Here is a 23,946-nt window from a genome sequence, read left to right as displayed (position 1 = left end):
GAATAATCTGAAAAATTTCGGAAACCAATAACTCTATTTCATGAGTTTAATATACAACCATTTCAAGATATTCCAAGTCTCCCTATCATAAGACTGTTTACAATTTCTTATTATCATCATAGACACAATATTTAGTTCTTGTCAATAAAGTGAGGAAGAATTTCATTATATATATAGAAAAGCAATCATATAGCAATTGTTGCTGGAAAATAATCACATTGATATTAAGTAAAAGTAATAATAAAATTTTAGAACTTTTTATTTCATGAAAATCAAACCTACATAACATAGAACGAAGGTTTCAGAAAATTAAACATATTGTACAATTCTAAATATTCCAATATATAATGCATAAACAACGTAAATATATTCTTAACTACACAATACAACTGCTTTGATTTGTATTCAAACAACCAGGAATCTGTTTACTTTCACGTTTCACCTTTCAGATAACATTTTATACATGTAAATAAATTCTGTGTTTGTTACTTTAATGATAACCATTTTCCAGTAGTATAAAGTTCATGCATTTTAAATGATTGTAGGTCTTCAATATATAAGAACACAGTTCAGTTGTCCTCCACATTGCAGATATTTTATCCAAGGACAAATTACAATATCAGTTAATTATAACAAAAACACAAATCTAAGTGCAGTAAAATAGTCTCCCCTATTCTGTAAAGACATTCTTGTTCTTATTCTTTCTTAATTGTGTGGCCAGCACTAAATCTTGATTAACCTACAAAATAATATATGGTTCAGTTGAATAAATAATTAGTCTAATACAATACAAAATTTAAATGTCTCAAACAGTTGACATTCATTTTCCATCTGAGAATAAATAGGAGTGTTTCATCAATGCAAAGACAGAAAATAATCCCCAGATTGTATCAAATTGTAAAATTTGTAATGCAGAAATACAATTCATTTGTGAGATCAATCATTTAAATGAAAAGTTCAAATCATTTTTTTCATTAGAAATGCATTTCAAAGAACCATGATTTACCTTTTTTATGAAATGTCAATATAGGGAGAAAACAAGGCTTAATCATAACTATTTCTTTTTATCTAGAATTGGTAATAAGAATGTGTTGGTGAATATGTAAACTGTGATGATTAAAATATAAAGTGTCGTGATAGACAAACATACTAAAGCAATAGACAAACATAGTGTGGTGATAGACAAATAAATAAAAAAAATTTGTAAGGGTTCCGCTGAACCCAGTGTCTCGCCTACTTTTGCTGTAAATTGCAGGCTAAACAAAATTGAGGAAAAAAATCAATAAAAATATTCCTCTTGATACTATCTTATGATTGTAAGAAGCTTCTGTCCAAGCTTGGTAACAATCTAGGATAGCTAATGAATCTAATAAATGTTTTGAAAACTTTAACTGCAGACTGTATGTAATGTTAACTGGAAGAAAATCTAAGTCCATTTAAAAGTAAAATACAAAAAAAATGGATTTATCTTTTTACAAAATTTACTTCTGGATACTATCTTATGATCATACACAAGCTTCTGTCCAAGTTTGGTACAAACCCAGGATAGTTTTAGAAAGTTATTAAAATTCTAAAAAATTTAACCACAGAGTGAATGTTATGTTTCCCCGCAGAAAAAAACTAAGTCCATTAATAAGTAAAATACGGAAAAAATGGAATTTTATTTTTACAAAATTTACTTCTGGATACTATCTTATGATCATAAACAAGCTTCTGTCCAAGTTTGGTAGAAATCCAGTGTAGTTTAAGAAAGTTATTAAAATTTCAAAAACTTTAACCACAGAGTGAATGTTATGTTTCCCGCAGAAAAAACTAAGTCCATTAATAAGTAAAATACGGAAAAAATGGAATTTTATTTTTACAAAATTTACTTCTGGATACTATCTTATGATCATAAACAAGCTTCTGTCCAAGTTTGGTAGAAATCCAGTGTAGTTTAAGAAAGTTATTAAAATTTCAAAAACTTTAACCACAGAGTGAATATTTGTGGACGCCGCCGACGACGACGCCGACGACGACGGAATGTAGGATCGCTTAGTCTCGCTTTTTCGACTAAAGTCGAAGGCTCGACAATGAAGATTACCTTTTCCTTTTCTTCTATTTTCTATCTCTCAAATATCTAGTTTCCTTTTTCTGAAAAAAATAACAATGATAGGTGTCACATTGAGTAATTTTTAGTTTAAAATCTAAAACACATAAACAGATTTCTGTGAAGAAAAGTGGATTATTATTATGCTCATATCCACTTTGAAATTGGTATAAATAGGGTGCTTTGAGAGATATACCCAGTTGTGTGATAGACAAATTGAGGTGAAAATATCAACAGTGAGGTGATAGATATTTTGAGTGAGGTGATACATATAAAATGAAATGATTGATTTACAAAGTGAGGTGATTGGTATTTTAACTAAAGGCACAGGTGTATATAGTGTAGTGTGGTGATAGACAAACATAGTGTGGTGATAGAAAAACATAGTGTGGTAATTTATGAACACAGTGTGGTGATAGACAAACATAGTGTGGTGATAGACAAACACAGTGTGGTGATATACAATAGTGTGGTGATTGACAAACACAGTATTGTGATAGACAAACATAGTGTGGTGATAGATATACAGTGTGGTGATAGACAAACACAGTGTTGTGAAAGACAAACATAGTGTTGTGATAGACAAACATAGTGTGGTGATAGATATACAGTGTGGTGATAGACAATAGTGAGGTAATAGACAAACAAAGTGTGGTGATGGACAAACATAGTGTGGTGATAGATATACACACTGTGGTGATAGGCAATAGTGAGGTGATAGACAAACATAGTGTGGTGATAGACAAACATAGTGTGGTGATAGATAAACACAGTGTGGTGATAGACATTAGTAAGGTGATAGACAAACACAGTGTGGTGATATACAATAGTGTGGTGATTGACAAACACAGTATTGTGATAGACAAACATAGTGTGGTGATAGATATACAGTGTGGTGATAGACAAACACAGTGTTGTGAAAGACAAACATAGTGTTGTGATAGACAAACATAGTGTGGTGATAGATATACAGTGTGGTGATAGACAATAGTGAGGTAATAGACAAACAAAGTGTGGTGATTGACAAACATAGTGTGGTGATAGACAAACATACTGTAATGATAAATAAACATAGTGTGGTGATAGACAAACATAGTGTGGTGATAGACAAACATAGTGTGGTGATAGACAAACAAAGTGTGGTGCTATATATACATAGTGTGGTGATAGACAAACATAGTGTGGTGATAGATATACAGTGTGGTGATAGACAATAGTGAGGTAATAGACAAACAAAGTGTGGTGATGGACAAACATAGTGTGGTGATAGATATACACACTGTGGTGATAGGCAATAGTGAGGTGATAGACAAACATAGTGTGGTGATAGACAAACATAGTGTGGTGATAGATAAACACAGTGTGGTGATAGACATTAGTAAGGTGATAGACAAACATAGTGTGGTGATAGACAAACACAGTGTGGTGATATACAATAGTGTGGTGATTGACAAACACAGTATTGTGATAGACAAACATAGTGTGGTGGTAGATATACAGTGTGGTGATAGACAAACACAGTGTTGTGAAAGACAAACATAGTGTTGTGATAGACAAACATAGTGTGGTGATAGATATACAGTGTGGTGATAGACAATAGTGAGGTAATAGACAAACAAAGTGTGGTGATTGACAAACATAGTGTGGTGATAGATATACACACTGTGGTGATAGGCAATAGTGAGGTGATAGACAAACGTAGTGTGGTGATAGACAAACATAGTGTGGTGATAGACAAACATAGTGTGGTGATAGATAAACAGTGTGGTGATAGACATTAGTAAGGTGATAGACAAACATAGTGTGGTGATTGACAAACATAGTGTGGTGATAGACAAACATACTGTAATGATAAATAAACATAGTGTGGTGATAGACAAACATAGTGTGGTGATAGACAAACATAGTGTGGTGATAGACAAACAAAGTGTGGTGCTATATATACATAGTGTGGTGATAGACAAACATGTGATATACAAACATAGCGTGGTGAAAGAAAACATAGTGTGGTGATAGATAAACACAGTGTGGTGATAGACAAACAAAGTGTGGTGAAAGACAAACATAGTGTGATGATAGACAATAGTGTGGTGATAGGCAATAGTGAGATGATAGACAAACATAGTGTGGTGATACATAAACACAGTGAGTTGATAGACAAACATTGTGGTGATCAACAAAATAGTGTGGTCGTTGATTATGTGTGGCGGTAGCTATATTATATGTGGCCATAATTATATCATGTGATGTAGTAGATACATAATATGTGGTGGTATATACATTATGTGTATTCCAGCAGATGTATTATGTAGACAATGCTACAAGTACAATAACACTGAAGCAATATATTGATAAGGTTTACTCATCTTGAATGTTAGAATCATTGACCCACAGTAAGTATACCATATTTGCTACTTTTATTGAAAAGTTACCTGACATGATATTTACATAAAATATTGCATGACATTTTGGAGCAGTTATTCTTTAAAAAAACATTCTTTTTCAATTATTTCATTTCAACCAGGATTGTTTGATTGCTAATTAACTCTTTACATTCATATGTATAACACTATCAATATCAATGAAGATTACCTTTTCCTTTTCTTCTATTTTCTATCTCTCAAATATCTAGTTTCCCTTTTCTGAAAAAAAATAACAATGATAGGTGTCACATTGAGTAATTTTTAGTTTAAAATCTAAAAACACATAAACAGATTTCTGTACAGAAAAGTAGATTATTATTATGCTCATATCCACTTTGAAATTGGTATAAATAGGGCTTTGAGAGATATACCCAGTGGTGTGATAGACATAATATACAAATTGAGGTGAAAATATAAACAGTGAGGTGATAGATATTTTGAGTGAGGTGATATATATAAAATGAAATGATTGATTTACAAAGTGAGGTGATTGGTATTTTAACTAAAGGCACAGGTGTATATAGTGTAGTGATATACATAGAGATTGTGGGGGATAGATACAGAGATCATGGGGATAGATATAGAGAATGTGGTGATTGATATATAAAGTGAGGTGATTGATAAATAAAGTAAGGTGATAGGTTTTTATTATGTGCAGATACACATAGACTTGCGGGGTACCTATAGAATATAGGGATAAACAAAGAAAGTGAGGTGTTTGTTAAATAAAGAAAAGTGATAGCTGTTTATAATGTTGTGATATACAAAGAAATTGTGGGGGTAGATACAAAGATCATGAAGATAGATATAGAGAATATGGTGATTGATATATAAAGTGAGGTGATTGATAAATAAAGTAAGGTTATAGGTGTTTATTATGTGCAGATAAACATAGACTTTGGGGGTGGATATAAAATATGGGGATAAACAAAGAGAGTGTGGTGATTGATGTATAACATGTATAAAGTGAGGTGATTGATAAATAAAGTAAAGTGATAGGTAATTACTATGTGCAGATAAACATAGACTTTGGGGTGGATATAAAATATGGGGATAAACAAAGAGAGTGTGGTGATTGATGTATAACATGTGTAAACTGAGGAGATTGATAAATAAAGTAAAGTGATAGGTGTTTATAATGTTGTGATATACATAGAGATTGTGGGGATAGATACAATGATTATGGGGATTAATTATAGAGAGTGTGGTGATTTATATATTAAGTGAGGTGATTGATAAATAAAGAAAGGTGATAGGTGTTTAATATGTGGATATATACAGAGAGACATTTGTGGTGGATATAGAGAGTATGTGGATAGATATAGAGAGTATGGTGATTTATATATTAAGTGAGGTGATTGATAAATAAAGTAAGGTGATTGGTGTTTAATATGTGGATATATACAGAGAGACATTTGTGGTGGATATAGAGAGTATGTGGATAGATATAGAGAGTGTGGTGATTTATACATAAAGTGAGGTGATTGATAAATAAAGTAAGGTGATAGGTGTTTAATATGTGGATATATACAGAGAGACATTTGTGGTGGATATAGAGAGTATGTGGATAGATATAGAGAGTGTGGTGATTTATATATTAAGTGAGGTGATTGATAAATAAAGTAAGGTGATAGGTGTTTAATATGTGGATATATACAGAGAGAATGTTGGTGTAGATATAGAGAGTGGGTGATAGATGCAGAGATCATGGGGATAGATATAGAGAATGTGGTGATTGATATATAAAGTGAGGTAATAGGTATACAAAATAAGGTGATCAGTGTTTATTATTTGAAAGTATGCATAACTCTGTGGGGATAGAGAGTTTGAGGATAGATATAGAGATTGTGTGGTGATTGATATATGTAGTGAGGTGATTGATATATGTAGTGAGGTGATTGATATATGTAGTGAGGTGATTGATATATGTAGTGTGGTGATTGATATATGTAGTGAGGTGATTAATATATGTAGTGAGGTGATTGATATATGTAGTGAGGTGATTGATATATAAATTAAGGTGATATGTATGTTTATTAAGGTGGTAGATTAAATATAATGTGGAGATAAACATAGAAACTGTGGGAAAGATGTAGAAAGTCTGATGATAATCAAAGAGAGAATGTGATTGATTTATAAAGTAAGATGATTGATTAATAAAGTAATGGAGTAGGTTTTATATAGTGAGGACATATACATAGAGACTGAGGAGAAAGATATAGAGATTGTGGGGATTGATATCAAAAGCATGGGGATAGATATAGAGAGTGTTGGGATAGATATCGAAGGTATGTGGATAGATATATAGAGTTTGTGGCGATTGATATATAAAGTGAGGTGATGGATAAATAAAGTAAGATGATAGGTGTTTATTATGTGGGGATATACATAGAGACTGTTATGATATATATAGATAGATATATGAATATGTGGTGTGAGTGCCAATGAGACAACTCTCCATCCAAATAACAATTTAAAAAAATAAACCATTATAGGTCAATGTAGGGCCTTCAACACGGAGACTTGACTCACACTGAACAACAAGCTGTAAAGGGCTCCAAATTACAAGTGTAAAATCATTCAAACAGGAAAACCAACAGTCTAATCTATATAAAAAAAACGAAACGAGAAACATGTATAAATTACATAAACAAACGACAACTACTGTACATCAGATTCCTGACTTAGGACAGGTGAAAAATTTTGCAGCGGGATTAAAAGTTTTAATGGTACCAAACCTTCTCCCTTTTTCTAAAACAATAGCATGACATCACAACATAGCAAAACGCACGATAAAATATCAATTGGCAGGCTTAACTCAATAAAAAAATAGAGGCAATTATGATATAAATACAGACAATTATGTTACATAATGACGACTGTTGGCTTTGGAATGGAGAGTGTAGTGATAGATAATCATAATATGGCGATAGCTATTGAGAGTGTTGGGATAGATATGGAGAGTGTGGTGATGAATACAGTGACTGTAGCAATCGTGGAATATATCAACCAGCACACTATATATATCTTTTATTGAGTATCATTTTCTAAAAAAAACTTTACCATCACTATTGCTGAGTGAGAATAGTATTAAGATATATACTGGCTGGTGACAAGTATTGATGGTGTTGTAATTGATTTAAACAGTGCAGTGAGGTAATAGATACATATATAAAATGTGGTGAAAAAGTATTAACAGTGAAGTCAATAAGATATTTTCAGCGAGGCCATACATATATAAAATGAGGTGATAGATATATAAAGTGAGATGAAAGATATACATAGTGTGGTGACAATGCACAGTGGGTGATATTTGTATAAAGTGAGGTGAAAGATATACAAAGTTATGTGATAGATATACAAAATGTAATGATAGATACATAAATTAGGTGACATATGAACAGTGTGGTGATAGATGTATATAATTTGGTGATAGATACATAAAGTGTTTTGACATATGAATAAGGTGATAGATATATAAAGTGTGGTGATAGATATATCAAGTGTGGTGATATATGTATTAAGTATGGTGATAGATATTTAGAGTGTGGTGATAGTTATATAAAGTGTTGTGACATATGAACAGTGTGATGATACATGTATGTAGGGTGGTAATAGATATACAAAGTGTGGTGATAGATATATAGTGTTGTGATATATGAACAGTGTGGTGATAGATGTATATAGTGAGGTGATAAATATATTAAGTGTGATGATAAATATATTAAGTGTGATGATAGATATAAAAATCGTGGTGATGGATATATAAAATGAGGTGATAAATATACAAAGTGTGGTGATAGATATACAAGGTGTGCTGATAGATATACATTGTGGTGACAGATGTTTAAAGTTAAGTAGAAAATATGTAAAGTTAGGTGATAAATATAAAAAGTGAGGTGATAGATATATATATGTATATACAGTGAGGACATCAATATATATAACTATAGTGAGGTGCTAAATATATTAATTGAGATGTAAAATGTATCAAGTAAGATGATAGATATATGAAGAAAGGTGGAAGATGTATCAATTGTGGTGTTAAATATTTTCTCAGGTCATTGATATATCAATTAAGGTTTAGATATAAACAGTATGATGATAATTATAGAGTTTAGTGATTGATAAATACCGTGAGCTGATAGTTAAATGATAGGTTTTTATAATGTGGTAATACACAAAGGGACGTAGTGATAGATATTGAGAGTATGGTAAAAGATAAAGAGACTGTATACAAAATGTGATGATAGATACATAAAGTTAGTTGACATATGAACAGTTTGGTGATAGATGTATATAATTTGGTGATAGATACATGAAGTGTTTTGACATATGAATAGTGTGGTGATAGATATGCAAAGTGTGGTGATAGATAAATGAAGTGTGGTGATAGATATATTAAGTGTGGTGATAGATATTTAGAGTGTGGTGATAGATATATAAAGTGTTGTGACATAGGAACAGTGTGGTGATAGCTGTATATTGGGTGGTGATAGATAAACAAAGTGTGGTGATAGATATATATAGTGAGGTGATAAATATATTAAGTGTGTTGATAGATATTAAAAGTGTGTTGATGGATATATAAAGTGAGGTGTGATAGATATACAAAGTGTGGTGAAAGATACATAAAGTGTTATGACATATGAACAGTGTGGTGATATATGTATATAATTTGGTGATATATACATAAAGTGTTTTGACATATGAATAGTGTGGTGATAGATATATAAAGTGGGGTGATAGATATATAAAGTGTGGTGATAGATATATTAAGTGTGGTGATAGATATTTAGAGTGTGGTGATAGATATATAAAGTGTTGTGACATATGAACAGTGTGGTGATAGATGTATATTGGGTGGTGATATATAAACAAAGTGTGGTGATAGATATATATAGTGAGGTGATAAATATATTAAGTGTGATGATAGATATTAAAAGTGTGTTGATGGATATATAAAGTGAGGTGTGATAGATATACAAAGTGTGGTGAAAGATACATAAAGTGTTATGACATATAAACAGTGTGGTGATATATGTATATAATTTGGTGATAGATACATAAAGTGTTTTGACATATGAATAGTGTGGTGATAGATATATAAAGTGGGGTGATAGATATATAAAGTGTGGTGATAGATATATTAAGTGTGGTGATAGATATTTAGAGTGTGGTGATAGATATATAAAGTTTTGTGACATATGAACAGTGTGATGATAGATGTATATTGGGTGGTGATAGATAAACAAAGTGTGATGATATATATATAGTGTTGTAACATAAGAACAGTGTGGTGGTAGATGTATATAGGGTGGTGATAGATATACAAAGTGTGGTGATAGATACATAAAGTGTTTTGACATATGAATAGTGTGGTGATAGATATATAAAGTGGGGTGATAGATATATAAAGTGTGGTGATAGATATATTAAGTGTAGTGATAGATATTTAGAGTGTGGTGATAGTTATATAAAGTGTTGTTACATATGAACAGTGGGGTGATAGATGAATATTGGGTGGTGATAGATAAACAAAGTGTGGTGATAGATATATAGTGTTGTAACATAAGAACAGTGTGGTGATAGATGTATATAGGGTGGTGATAGATAAACAAAGTGTGGTGATAGATATATAGTGATGTGATATATGAACAGTGTGGTGATAGATGTATATGGTGAGGTGATAAATATATCAAGTGTGATGATAGATATATTAAGTGTGATGATAGATATATTAAGTGTGATGATAGGTACGAAAATCGTGGTGATGGATATATAAAATGAGGTGATAAATATACAAAGTGTGGTGATAGATATACAAGGTTTGGTGATAGATATACATTGTGGTGACAGATGTTTAAAGTTGAGGGAAAAATATGTAAAGTTAGGTGATAGATATATAAAGTGAGGTATTAGATATATGAATAAAGTGATGTGATTGATATATATATATATGGATATCAATATATATAGCTATAGTGAAGTGCTAAATATATAAAGTGAGGTGATAAATGTATCAAGTAAGATGATAGATATATGAAGAAGAGTGAAAGATGTATCAGTTGTGGTGTTAAATATTTACTCAGGTCATTGATATATCAATTAAAGTTTAGATATAAACAGTATGATGATAATTATAGAGTGTAGTGATTGAAATATACCGTGAGCTGATAGTAAGTTGATAGGTGTTTATAATGTGGTAATACACAAAGGGACCTAGTGATAGATATTGAGAATATGGTAATAGATAAAGAGACTGTATACAAAATGTGATGATAGATACATAAAGTTAGTTGATATATTAAGTGTGGTTATAGATATTTAGAGTGTGGTGATAGATATATAAAGTGTTGTGACATATGAACAGTGTGGTGATAGATGTATATTGGGTAGTGATAGATATATAAAGTGTGGTGATAGATATATTAAGTGTGGTTATAGATATTTAGAGTGTGGTGATAGATATATAAAGTGTTGTGGCATATGAAAAGTGTGGTGATAGATGTATATAGGGTAGTGATAGATAAACAAAGTGTGGTGATAGATATATTAAGTGTGGTTATAGATATTTAGAGTGTGGTGATAAATATATAAAGTGTTGTGACATATGAACAGTGTGGTGATAGATGTATATAGGGTAGTGATAGATATACAAAGTGTGGTGATAGATGTATTTAGTGAGGTGATAAATATATTAAGTTTAATGATAGATATATTAAGTGTTTTGACATATGAACAGTGTGGTGATAGATGTATATTGGGTAGTGATAGATATACAAAGTGTGGTGATAGATATATTAAGTGTGGTTATAGATATTTAGAGTGTGGTGATAGATATATAAAGTGTTGTGGCATATGAAAAGTGTGGTGATAGATGTATATAGGGTAGTGATAGATAAACAAAGTGTGGTGATAGATATATTAAGTGTGGTTATAGATATTTAGAGTGTGGTGATAAATATATAAAGTGTTGTGACATATGAACAGTGTGGTGATAGATGTATATAGGGTAGTGATAGATATACAAAGTGTGGTGATAGATGTATTTAGTGAGGTGATAAATATATTAAGTTTAATGATAGATATATTAAGTGTTTTGACATATGAACAGTGTGGTGATAGATGTATATTGGGTAGTGATAGATATACAAAGTGTGGTGATAGATATATTAAGTGTGGTTATAGATATTTAGAGTGTGGTGATAGATATATAAAGTGTTGTGACATATGAACAGTGTGGTGATAGATGTATATAGGGTAGTGATAAACAAAGTGTGGTGATAGATGTATTTATTGAGGTGATAGATATAAAATTGTGTTGATGGATATATAAAATGAGGTGATAGATACATAAAGTGTTATGACATATGAACAGTGGGGTGATAGATGTATTTAATTTGGTTATAGATACATAAAGTGTTTTGACATATGAATAGTGTGGTGATAGATATATAAAGTGTGGTGAAAGATATGTTAAGTGTAGTGATAGATATTTAGAGTGTGGTGATAGTTATATAAAGTGTTGTTACATATGAACAGTGTGGTGATAGATTAACAAAGTGTGGTGATAGATATATAGTGTTTTGACATAAGAACAGTGTGGTGATAGATGTATATAGGGTGATGATAGGTATACAAAGTGTGGTGATAGATATATAGTGTTGTGACATATGAACAGTGTGGTGATAGATGTATATAGTGAGGTGATAAATATATTAAGTGTGATTATAGATACATTAAATGTGATGATAGATATATTAAGTGTGATGATAGATATGAAAATCGTGGTGATGGATATATAAAATGAGGTGATAAATATACAAAGGGTGGTGATAGATATACAAGGTGTGGTGATAGATATACATTGTGGTGACAGATGTTTAAAGTTAAGGGGAAAATATGTAAAGTTAGGTGATAGATATATAAAGTGAGGTGATAGATAAATAAAGTGAGGTGATAGATATATAAATAAAGTGATGTGATTGATATATATATGTATAGTAAGTATATCAATATATATAGCTATAGTGAAGTGCTAAATATATAAAGTGAGGTGATAAATGTATCAAGTAAGATGATAGATATATGAAGAAAGGTGAAAGATGTATCAATTGGGGTGTTAAATATTTATTCAGGTCATTGATATATCAATTAAGTTTTAGATATAAACAGTATGATGATAATTATAGAGTGTAGTGATTGATATATACCGTGAGCTGATAGTAAGTTGATAGGTGTTTATAATGTGGTAATACACAAAGGGACCTAGTGATAGATATTGAGAGTATGGTAATAGATAAAGAGACTGTTGCAATAGATATGCAGTGTGTGGTATGATAAAAATGAAATTTCATGTGTTAAAATAGTCACTATAAAAATGTGTTACTATAGGATATATACATGTATTCAATAAGGTTGTTTGACCAACATTCATTATACCATATTCCTATTTTCATGTACATAGAACATGTGCATGATTACAAGAATGTAGAAAAGTCATATATATAGAGAGAGGTGCTAGATATATTCAGTATGGTGATACAAATATAAAGAGAGATGATAGGTAAAACTGTGATGTGATAGATAAATAAGGTGCGGTGCTAGATATAAAGTGTGGTGACAGCTTTATAAAGAGTGGTGATGCATATATATAGTATGGTGAAAGACAACAGTGAGGTGATAGATATATAAAGTGGGGTGATTGGTGTATAATGTTAGGTGATAGATATATGAATTGTGGGAAGAGATATGTGAAGCTACCTAAAAGATATCTAGCAAGGCGATGAATATAAACAGTGAAGCCATAAACATAAAAAGGGAGGCAGTTGAGGTCTATAGTATGGAAAGAAATTCAGAGAGATACAAAAATAAACATCTTTTGGTGATTAATTTATACAGTATTGTACAAATTGATATTTATACAGAACAGTGATAGTTATATACAGTGGTTTTAGTTATATATAGTGTGTTGATTGAATTATAAAGCAGTTATAGATTTATAAAGTGGTGATATATATATATTCAGTGTGGTGATATTAATATAAAGTGGTGATTGGTGATATAAAGTGTAGTGATAGATTACATGATGTGATAGATGTATAGTAAGGACATAGATATATAGTCAGTGGATAGTTAGTGGATATATATATATATATATACAACTCGTCTAAACATCAACCAAACAATGTTAGATCTGTAAATTTGCTTTCTCAAATTATATAAACAAGTCTAAATTGAAAACTACGTTCAAACCTATGATTGTGATGGATAAAAACCACAATTTTTATACGTGTGCATGTAAACATATATATATATATCTGAAGTGGTATATCTGAAGTGGTATATATATATAGTATGGTGATAGAGAGATAAAGTATGGTGATAGAGAGATAAAGTTAGGTGATAGATATTGTAGATGGTGATAGATATATATTGTGCTCAATAATGAAAAATATATACAGAAAGATCTAAATAAAACACTGTTGGTGTTAGGTATATATACAGTGTCGTACAAAGTGGCGATAAATATATACTGTGGTTTTAGATATATACAGTGTGTTGATAGATTTATAGAGTGGTGATAAATATATAGCATGGTGATAGATGTATACAGTGTTGTACAAAGTGGTGATTAATACAGAATGGTGATAAATATATAGCATGGTGATAGATATATTGTGTTGTACAAAGTGGTGATTAATACAGAATGATGATTAATACTGAATGGTGATAAATATATACAGTGTGTTGATAGATGAATAGAGTGGTGATTACGGTTATAATTGTCATTTGGCAATTTTTTTTTACGGTTATTCATTAAGACAGAGGTACCAAGATTTCCTGAGATAACAAGTATCGCCCTCATACATGACCGGGGGAAGGAGGAGTCCTGATCCCAAAATCTTGGGCTTAAAAACATGAAATCCTGAAATCCCGAATTTAAATCCTGACATCCCGACATCCTGAAATTCAAAAAAAGAATTCCTGGATCCCTAAATAGTCAATCCCGAAAAACACCTGATCTTGGAGTCCCGATAAAGTGGGTCTCATTGATGTCTAAGCGTGACATGGGATTGCCAATTCATTTGTAAGCATGACACGTGAAAGTCAAATTATTGTGTCATGAAAACAGGAAATGAGGTCTTGCGGGACCAGGGAAATGACAAAAAAATGAGAATTGCTTACGTATATAGTGTAAGCAGGATACGGGATTCTGATAAAACAGTAAGCGGGATCCGGGATCGGAACACCCCAATGAGACCCCTGATAAAGGTCCTACCCCCTCATACATGCACGATCCATAACAATCTTTTTAAAACTTTCTGGACTACCCAAGAAAATATTTTGGCCACATCCTATGAACACTGACCTGACACATACACATGAAAAGTATTAATTGTCCGGCTCTTTTGAACCAGATCACATTTTGTAGTTGGAAAAGGAAAAAGGGGGGGGGGGGGTGAAGCCTCCTTTCCTTTAAAATGTTATTTTGCATTTAAAGATGATGTTTGTTTTCATTGTTACAATGCATTATTTTTCATACCTTTCACATGTTTTTTTTACGTTTTAGAAGTTATGTGTGCTCTTAAGGACGAGAAAGAGAGCCACTTCAGCAACTGAGCAAGTGTATTTTCTTTCGCAGATAAAATGTAAATAGATGCGTACAAATCTATCTCCAAATAGAAGATTTTTCAAAAATGAAAGTAGGAAATTCGGTGGGCGTTTTTTGCGCATGCGCACAAACCACGGTGATAGTTACGGTGATTGTATCAGGAACCGTGTATATTATATACCTCCGAGGGCAAGGTCTTTGTGTATCAAATTGCGCCATAAGCTATGGTGTCCATGGTCAGATTGCTTCCAAGTATGGTGGTAAAAGATACGTGTATAAACCACTAAAAAGTTTAATTAACAACGCACCACAACGGACTGGCAATAAACCAAATTTCTGCTCCTCAATGCTTTAGAATTAATTTTCAGGGTATATGAAATCAACATTCATTTATACTTTGTTAAATTGTTTCAGAAAAATATTGTAAACAAAAATTGTTAGATCCAGCATGAGCATGCAATATATTATTAAAATTGAACAGATTAATACTGACGGTCTGAGTTTCGTAACAAGGACTCTACTTTAACTCATTTAATCATATTATATGATGAAATTTACGGTGAAAAATCCTGACATGCAAAGGGAAAGATATTTGATTTATTTTGTGGTATGTGCCAATAGCATGCGATCGGGTTTGGCATATGATACCGTTTCATTATTTGTCACAGTTTGTTTATAAATATAAACTGGGATAAAGGTTAATTTGCTATACTGGTTCCAAGGTTATCTTTCTGATAGACACCAAAAGGGTAGAGTAACTTAGATGGTCCATCTTGTGTCTTTTTCTGTTTTTGTTGTTTGGTAAATGACAAAGAAGATGTAGTTAAAAGCTAAAAAATAAGTTTTCAGATGATATATCATGGATTTTTTGTAAAACTGAGATTGATAGGCAGTAATTGGAACTGAAAACTTAATTTTGCCTTTCTTATACCCATTTTGGAATATGGCATATAATCTGGGATAACTGAGCAAAAGAAGAATCAGATCTTATTGATTCTGTACAACTATCTGGTGCTAAAATGGTGTCTGAACTTCGAAAGGAAACACCTAGCGATGATATAGATGGCAATTATATACACGGAACCAGGTTTGGGATTGCCTCTGAATTAGGCGACAGAAAACAAATCATATTGTTTCTTCATATTCATAAAACCGTTTAATTTTTTTTCCCTTATTACATTGCTGCTAATGTCTTATTTTTTGTCGTATGCAAACACTAGTGTCCAAATGGTGTAAGAAATAAAAAAAAATAGTTAAAAAGTCTTAATATAATACCGGTAGTTATGTAGTAGGACATTAAGGTTGATACATGTATTGTTAGATATCCTCAGTTTTTGAAAGAACTCATATCTGATAAATGTTAAATAATTCTGACTGTTCTCATAGTCTGTGGTTCGACACTTATATATTTTTATTTTAAAAGAATTATCTGCAAGCAGAACAGCGACATTCCAAACCGTTCCAGGACCGAACAAGACTTTAAAAATGTGAAAAACTGTTTTCAGTCCTGAAATGGTTTGGAAGGCTGTTCCATAAAGTAGCAGCAGCAAATTTGAACGATTTTTTTCACCGTAACGGGTTGACTTTACCTGTTGAATTTCAAGAATATTTACATACCTGAAAGAATATTTAGACCTTTTTTTTACATTCACCTGTAAGCACGCAGGAGCTATGTTGTTAATAATTTTAAAAGTTTCTAGAGCCATTGTTCTTCTCCGTCTGATCTGCAAGGAGGGCACCTTAGCTTTAAGTAAGAGGTCGTCGTAGGAGCTAGTAAAATCCTCATATACAAAACGGAGTGCTCTTTCCTGCACCTTTTCTAGGTTTTTGGAATTTTTCTCAGTGCACAAATGCCATGCCAAAGGGCAAAAATTAAAATTACTAAGAATAAAAGTATGAAATATTGTAAGTTTACTAAGTTTACTAAGTCTATCCAAAAACTGAGCCTAGACTTTTTAAAACATTTAATTGCTGTAATGCCTTCCTGCAGATTCAGCTGATATATGAACATTTAGCTGGTAGTCTATTTCTAGCTATGCCTAATAGTTTTTTCACATTTAAGGTTCGAATTTTGAATATATGTATAGATGGTGTTATGTTTATCTTTTTAATACTGGTTAATGAAATCATTACAGTGTGTACTGGCTGGTCATTATCGCGTATGATACGATTTTGACACGCCTACCGGCATATAGCTAATGCATATGCATGAATATAGATAAGATCAGCACGTGTAGCCTAAACTGGGAGTTGTAGATTTGTAGCGTAAATGATAAGATGTAGTTTTGAAAATACAGAATAGATACAAAAATATTGTTATTAATTATTAGTATCCGAGAACGTAAAACACGGATCTATTATGGTGGAGGACTCAAATTATATTTATTAGTATTGTGACTTTAATTTTAAATGTTTATATGAATAACATACGCAAACAATTGTCGAAAATTGAAGAAATTCCGTATTGAAACAATAATTTAACAAGTGTTCCGGTTATTTTATCTGACAACAAAAGTCGATGTTTACAAAATCAACTTAATTTCCGAAATTCAATTAAATGGTGCTATACATCAGGAGCTACGACAAAGGAACAGTTTAATTTTTTGAAGCGAAATTTAGCGGAACTTATAAATCAGTATAATAACATTACATTGTGTGTGTGGTTAGGGACAACCGATTTAACTAAGAAAGAACGGGATGGCAGTATTTCTTTGAAGAGCAGTGCATGGGAATGACAGTGTAAACCATATTTATTCGATCTACAAAGAAATTTACTTTTTCTTTCGTAATTTCGAAAAGGTCAAACTTATTTATATAGAAGTTCCGGTATATTCTATTTATTGGTGGAACGTTTTCCATTATCATTCAAATCCAGAACAATTTCGCCGTGAAGATGATCTGTGTCTACATACTCAAATAGAGCAGTTAAATATTTATATTCGTGACATCAACCGTATTTTACATGTACATTCCCCAAGTTTGTCGAATGATTTAGTGCAAACACGCAAACAAGGAAAACGAAAACATACGTTTTCTAGTTACACTTTTACTGGATATTATGATGGTATTCATCCGCGTCCAAAAGTTATCAAGATTGTGGTTATTAAAACTTTGTTGTGTATTTAATATGTACTGTGTTTAGCTATAATACCAGAGAATTCTGTCTGGACAGGGATTTATTTGGAAAATTCAACTCAAGTTATCTGTAAGTACGTTTCTCTTTATACTATATAAATGTATAATTGTATGTGCAAATTGTCGCGCTACAATATTCCAGTTCCGAATTAGGTATCTATTTGGGAATCTGCGTTACAAAATGCAAGAGATGAATAATTGTTTTCTGTATGTGTACATTGGTACGCTACAAATTGAACTGTAATTGACATGAGTAGTCCAGAGATTGACTTTTCTTCCGCTGAAAATAATAACACCGCTGAATCTACGTATTTGTATCAAAATGAAGATGATTTTTACAGTACTATTTTAACTCCAGATTTTCTTGAATTTAACGAATTTAAAGAACATGACATTTTTCACCCCCTACCAACACCAAAGAAAAGTTCCACACTAAAATTGCATTCTACACATTTAGATTCAACACCTCCAAAAAGCGAAAACTCAATTGTAAAAATGGAAAAACTTGCCAACTGCTCAACATTTTCGGGTTATTCACAGGACAACGCAAAGAAATTTTTATCGGAATTTAAATCATATGCTCTTTTGCACGATCTTCGTGATTTTGACGGGAAAAAAGTAGCCGCGTTTCATCTTCATTTAAAAGGTCCAGCATTAACCTGGTTCAATACTCTAAGTGAAAGATCAAAAGAATCATGGCCCGCTATCGAAGTTTTGTTTGAGGAAAAATTCACGAATTTTAAAAATCACAGCGCTATGGCCATGATGGAAGGTCAAATTTTTAATACCCTTAAATTAGGAAAATCTCAACAGCTTAAAGATTTCCATAGTCAAATCCTTGAAAAGGGAAACCTTTTACATAAACCTGATCATGAGGTCTTAGCTAGATTCATGGAGGGCCTACCAGAGAAAATGGCATTCTTCGTACGAGCTGGCCAGCCAGCAGATTTGTCCGCTGTTTTAACGTCTGCTAAAATGACCGAAACATGTGGATACCGTGAAAAAAATATTTGAAAATGCAGTTTCTACCTCTCCCTCTGACCAACAAAGCGATATTTCTAATATGACATCTCAGATTTCTAGCCTCACTTCTGAAGTAAATAAATCCCTGAATTTGCTAGTCTAACGAATGAAGTTGCTAAGCTCAGTAAAACTGTGTCGGTGCCGTTTTAATTTCGAAAGTCCCACAAGCATCACCAAATAGCCAATACGAGTCACCACAAAATAATTTTCAAAGGAGACAACAGTATCAATACCCAACCTCAAACCCCAATTCAAATTGTTTCAACTGTAATTTTCCAGGACATAGGAAACGAGAATGCAATTGGAATGGATTTGGACAAACAACAAGTAGTAAATGCCAAATTTGTCACCAAACGGGTCACACTGCTTATCGATGTAAAACCATTACACCAAATCAGGAAAACTACCAATACCCGGCCGATACAAGGCCAAATCGTTCGGGTCCATAAATTCGAGGTCTAAACAAGTCAACTATACCGATTCCAAACCAGATAACCTATCTTCTTTTGATAACGTAAAACACGGATCTATTAATGGGTTCTTTTCAAAGGTCTTTTTGCCAATAGTCAAAACTTGAATTTTGTCAGGATTTGCTTGCATTTTATTCTCCCTGAATCACTCACTAAGTATTTTTAAATCATATTCCAAAGTTGAAATTAATAAATCGAAATCGGGAGTACAGAACGAAAATGTATTGTCATCTGCATATATATAGTTATATAAACAACCATTTTTAACAAAAAGAGAAATATCATTTATAAATATGTTAAACATCAATGGTCCTACGGTGTTTATATATCTCAACTTGTACGATTCGCTTTTGTATTTAACAATGTTTTAGATTTTAATGAGAGAAATTTATGTATTACTGAAAAAATATTACACCAGGGTTTTCGATATCGCAAACTAGTCAAAACATTTACTAAATTTTATCATCGGTATAAGGACATCATTCGTAGATATAGCTCAACAAACAGACTTCTTTTACGTTCAGGTATTTCACATACAATTGTTATTGAAATATTCTTTATAAAGCACAAAAATGTCAGTATTCACCTCAGAAACTAACAAAACCTTTAAATAGACTTATCAAGAAGGGATATAGTTACGATACTGTTGTCACGTCATTAAAGTTTGCTTATTTTGGCGTTAATATTGATTCACTTATAGGGTCTTTGCATCGGAACTAAAAACATTTATTCAAAAACCAGTTGTTGCATGGCATGACACGGGTTATGTTCTTCTCATATATAAGTTATCATGGTATGATACTAAACCCCTATAAACGGGAAGGATTGTGCCTGATATAATATTCATATGATGAAATCATAATTTTACAATCAGTTTAATTGAAGTGTGGAGCTGGTATATCAGTTAACTGCTAGTATAGTCTGTTGTTATTTATGTATTATTGTCATTTTGTTTATTTTCTTTGATTACATCTTCTGACATCAGACTCGGACTTCTCTTGAATTGAATTTTAAATGTTCGTATTGTTATCCATTTACTTTTCTACAATTGGCTAGAGGTATACATGGTATAGGGGAGGGTTGAGATCTCATAAAAATGTTTAACCCCGCCGCATTTTTGCGCCTGTCCCAATTCAGGAGCCTCTGACCTTTGTTAGTCTGGTATTTTTTTAATTTTAGTTTCTTGTGTACAATTTGGAAATAAGTATTGCGTTCAATATCACTGAACTAGTATATATTTGTTTAGGGGCCAGCTGAAGGACGCCTCCGGGTGCGTGAATTTCTCGCTACATTGAAGACCTGTTGGTGACCTTCTGTTGTTGTTTTTTCTATGGTCGTGTTATTGTCTCTTTGACACATTCCCCATTTCCATTCTCAATTTTATCCCAGTATCGAACCCTGTGGTACGACTTTGTGGATGTCAGTCCAACCACTCAGAACATTGTATTTTTATAGTTCGTTCTTATGTTGTACTGTTATACCACTGTCCAAGGTTAGGAGGAGGGTTGGGATCCCGCTTACATGTTTAACCCCGCCACATTATTTATGTATGTGCCAGTCCCAAGTCAGGAGGCTGTAAATTCAGTGGTTGTCGTTTGTTTATGTGTTACATATTTGTTTTTCGTTCATATTTTTTACATAAATAAGGCCTTTAGTTTTCTCGTTTGAATTGTTTTACATTGTCTTATCGGGGCCTGTTATAGCTGACTATGCGGTAAGGGCTTTACTCATTGTTGAAGGCCGTACGGTGACCTATAGTTGTTAGTGTCTGTGTCATTTTGGTCTTTTGTGGATAGTTTTATCATTGGCAATCATACCACATCTTCTTTTTTTATATTGACTTTAATTTGCTGTTTTCGATAAGATAAATAGGTCTTTAAGGTGATATGGGTGTCTTTCGCCATCTTGGATTGTAAAAACAGAGAATCTAAGGTCCATATTTTCTATCAAGTTAGCAAAATTTGATGCAGGAATGCAATATTTAATGTGAATTTTCATTTAAAAGAACCAACTTATAAGAATATAACTTAGAAATATTAAATTTTTACAAGTGTAGATTATTTTTGGTTGTTTTTTTAATATTTTCAAATTGGCATTTTAAGGGGAGATAACTCTAAAACAGTGCATTTTCTGAAGGACTCTACATGAAATTTTCCTATTTTGTCTTTTAGCCGCAAAAAACGTACGGTGACCCTATCTTTTCTTTTGATATTCTAAGAGCATTGTCTGAAAGCTATCGTTTTCTAATTTATTATACAATTCTATCATTTTGTTTAGTTTCTATTCACAAAATGGTGCTTTTCCCTGTATAATCCATACAAAATTGGTCATTTTGTCACAACCTGTAGCTTGAGAAAATGTGCGGTGACCTATCATTTTTATATCATTTTTGAACATGTATCAATAGATACTACATTTTGACAAAGTATGAACAAATTCTATCATTTTTATTCTAGACTCCCATACCACCTTAAAAGAGCAACTGTATTGGGGGTTAAACCATAATATGCTGATAATTTATCTAGCATAATATTGTGAGGCAGGCTGTCAAAAGCCTTAGAAAGATCCATTAATACCGCTGCAATATACTGGTTTTTATCAAGAGCTTCACGCCTGTCTTCTAACACTCTGAGAAGTGTGGTCTGACATCCATGTCCGCGTCTAAATGCACACAAAAATGGATTAAATATTTTGTCAAAATAATCTGTTAATTGAATTTCAAATATTTTTTTTCAAAGATTTTAGAAAATATGGGTAAGACACTAACAGGACTAACTGGTATATAATATGTTTTAATAATGTGTCACTATTTTTATGAAGGGGGTCACTTGGGCTTCTTTAAGTTTATCAGGGAAACAGTTATTTTCAATTGACAAATTTACAAGAGTTGTCAGCTGTGGTACAATATAAGATTTACCATTTTTTACTATTTTTGCTGGAATACCATCAGCTCCTGTATCCTCCTTTATGTTTATTTTATTTTAAAAAATTTCGACATTATCTTTAGATACTTTATTGAATTCAAAATCAGAATCATACTTTCTGTTAATTATAATTTCTTGTATACTTGGGTGATTCGAGGGGTCATATATCACATCTACAGAGGCGGATTTAGGGGGGACAGGGGACCCGCCCCCCCCCCTTTTTGGTAAAAAAATTGGTTGCTTATTTAAAAAATCACTGAAGGGTGACCGGAGAGGGCCCCCTCTTAGGCAGTCAGTGGGCCCCGACTTGTCATGTGAAAATTTCTGGATTCGCCAGTGATCTGCTCCAATTTTGTCTGCTACTGTGGAGAAAAAATTATCAAAAATATTTGAAACTTCATTTGAACAATTTACAATTTTGTCATTTTCTCATAATAATTTTTTTTGCTCTCTATAGTTCCCCTTTTTTGAGAAAGATAGTTTGACTGTTTTTCCAAAAATCGCAAGATTGACCCACCAGAGCAACGTTCTAAAAAGTATACTTTCATTGATTTTCTCTTTATCTTTGTTACCAAATTTCTTTATTTTTTAAATTTCCGAGTCCCAATTTTTGTCACTCCGGTTTCATATATATTGTGAATAAAGCATTTGTTTCTATTTATGGCTCCTCATGAACCTTTTTTATTCTATCTTATTTCAAATAATATAGTAAATGCCAAGTTGAAAATGAGTCCATAATCATAGTGTACTTTGTACCCACACTCTTTATGAAATAATAATAATACCTGTGTAAAAAAAACCAGGAAATTGGTAGTCTTTGTATTGTAACAAGATGGTTTGCTAGTTAACGTACGTTTTGCCGGAGACGTATTCCGTATATAGATATAGGAAAATATGGTAGGAGTGTACATGTATATATATGCAGTGCAGGCGATTTGGTGTCACGATATCACAGAAGCATGGGTTCGAATCCCGGCGAGGGAAGAACCAAAAATTTGCGAAAGCAAATTTACAGATCTAACATTGTTGGGTTGATGTTTAGACGAGTTGTATATATATATATATATATATATGTCTCTTGTATTACAAAATAAAGGGCAATCATTCTTATTATTTATACAAAGAGAACAACATTGTTGCATAAGTGAATATGAGTAAATAAATCTGAAAAGATTTCTATGAATATGTCATATACGCGATTTTTGAAATTAATATGTTTTAAATGGACATGAATAAAATTAATTAATGTCCGTCGTTCTTTTGT

The 23,946-nt window shown here is 32.1% G+C and overlaps 1 long non-coding RNA gene across 1 annotated transcript; it reads right to left on the bottom strand.

Annotated features, from left to right (window-relative positions):
* Nucleotides 1-257: 257 nt before the first annotated feature.
* Nucleotides 258-15,222, bottom strand: LOC134699226 (uncharacterized). The gene is made up of 4 exons (XR_010103531.1): nt 15,062-15,222; nt 4,682-4,731; nt 2,084-2,133; nt 258-739 (listed from the first exon to the last, which is right to left on the bottom strand). It is a non-coding gene; the product is annotated as an uncharacterized LOC134699226 (long non-coding RNA).
* Nucleotides 15,223-23,946: the final 8,724 nt, after the last annotated feature.

The sequence above is a fragment of the Mytilus trossulus genome, unplaced genomic scaffold, assembly GCF_036588685.1.
Source record: "Mytilus trossulus isolate FHL-02 unplaced genomic scaffold, PNRI_Mtr1.1.1.hap1 h1tg000050l__unscaffolded, whole genome shotgun sequence".
NCBI lineage: Eukaryota > Metazoa > Mollusca > Bivalvia > Mytilida > Mytilidae > Mytilus > Mytilus trossulus.
The sequence above is the reverse complement of the archived record's forward strand: the minus strand, read 5'-3'. Positions and strand labels throughout refer to the sequence as shown.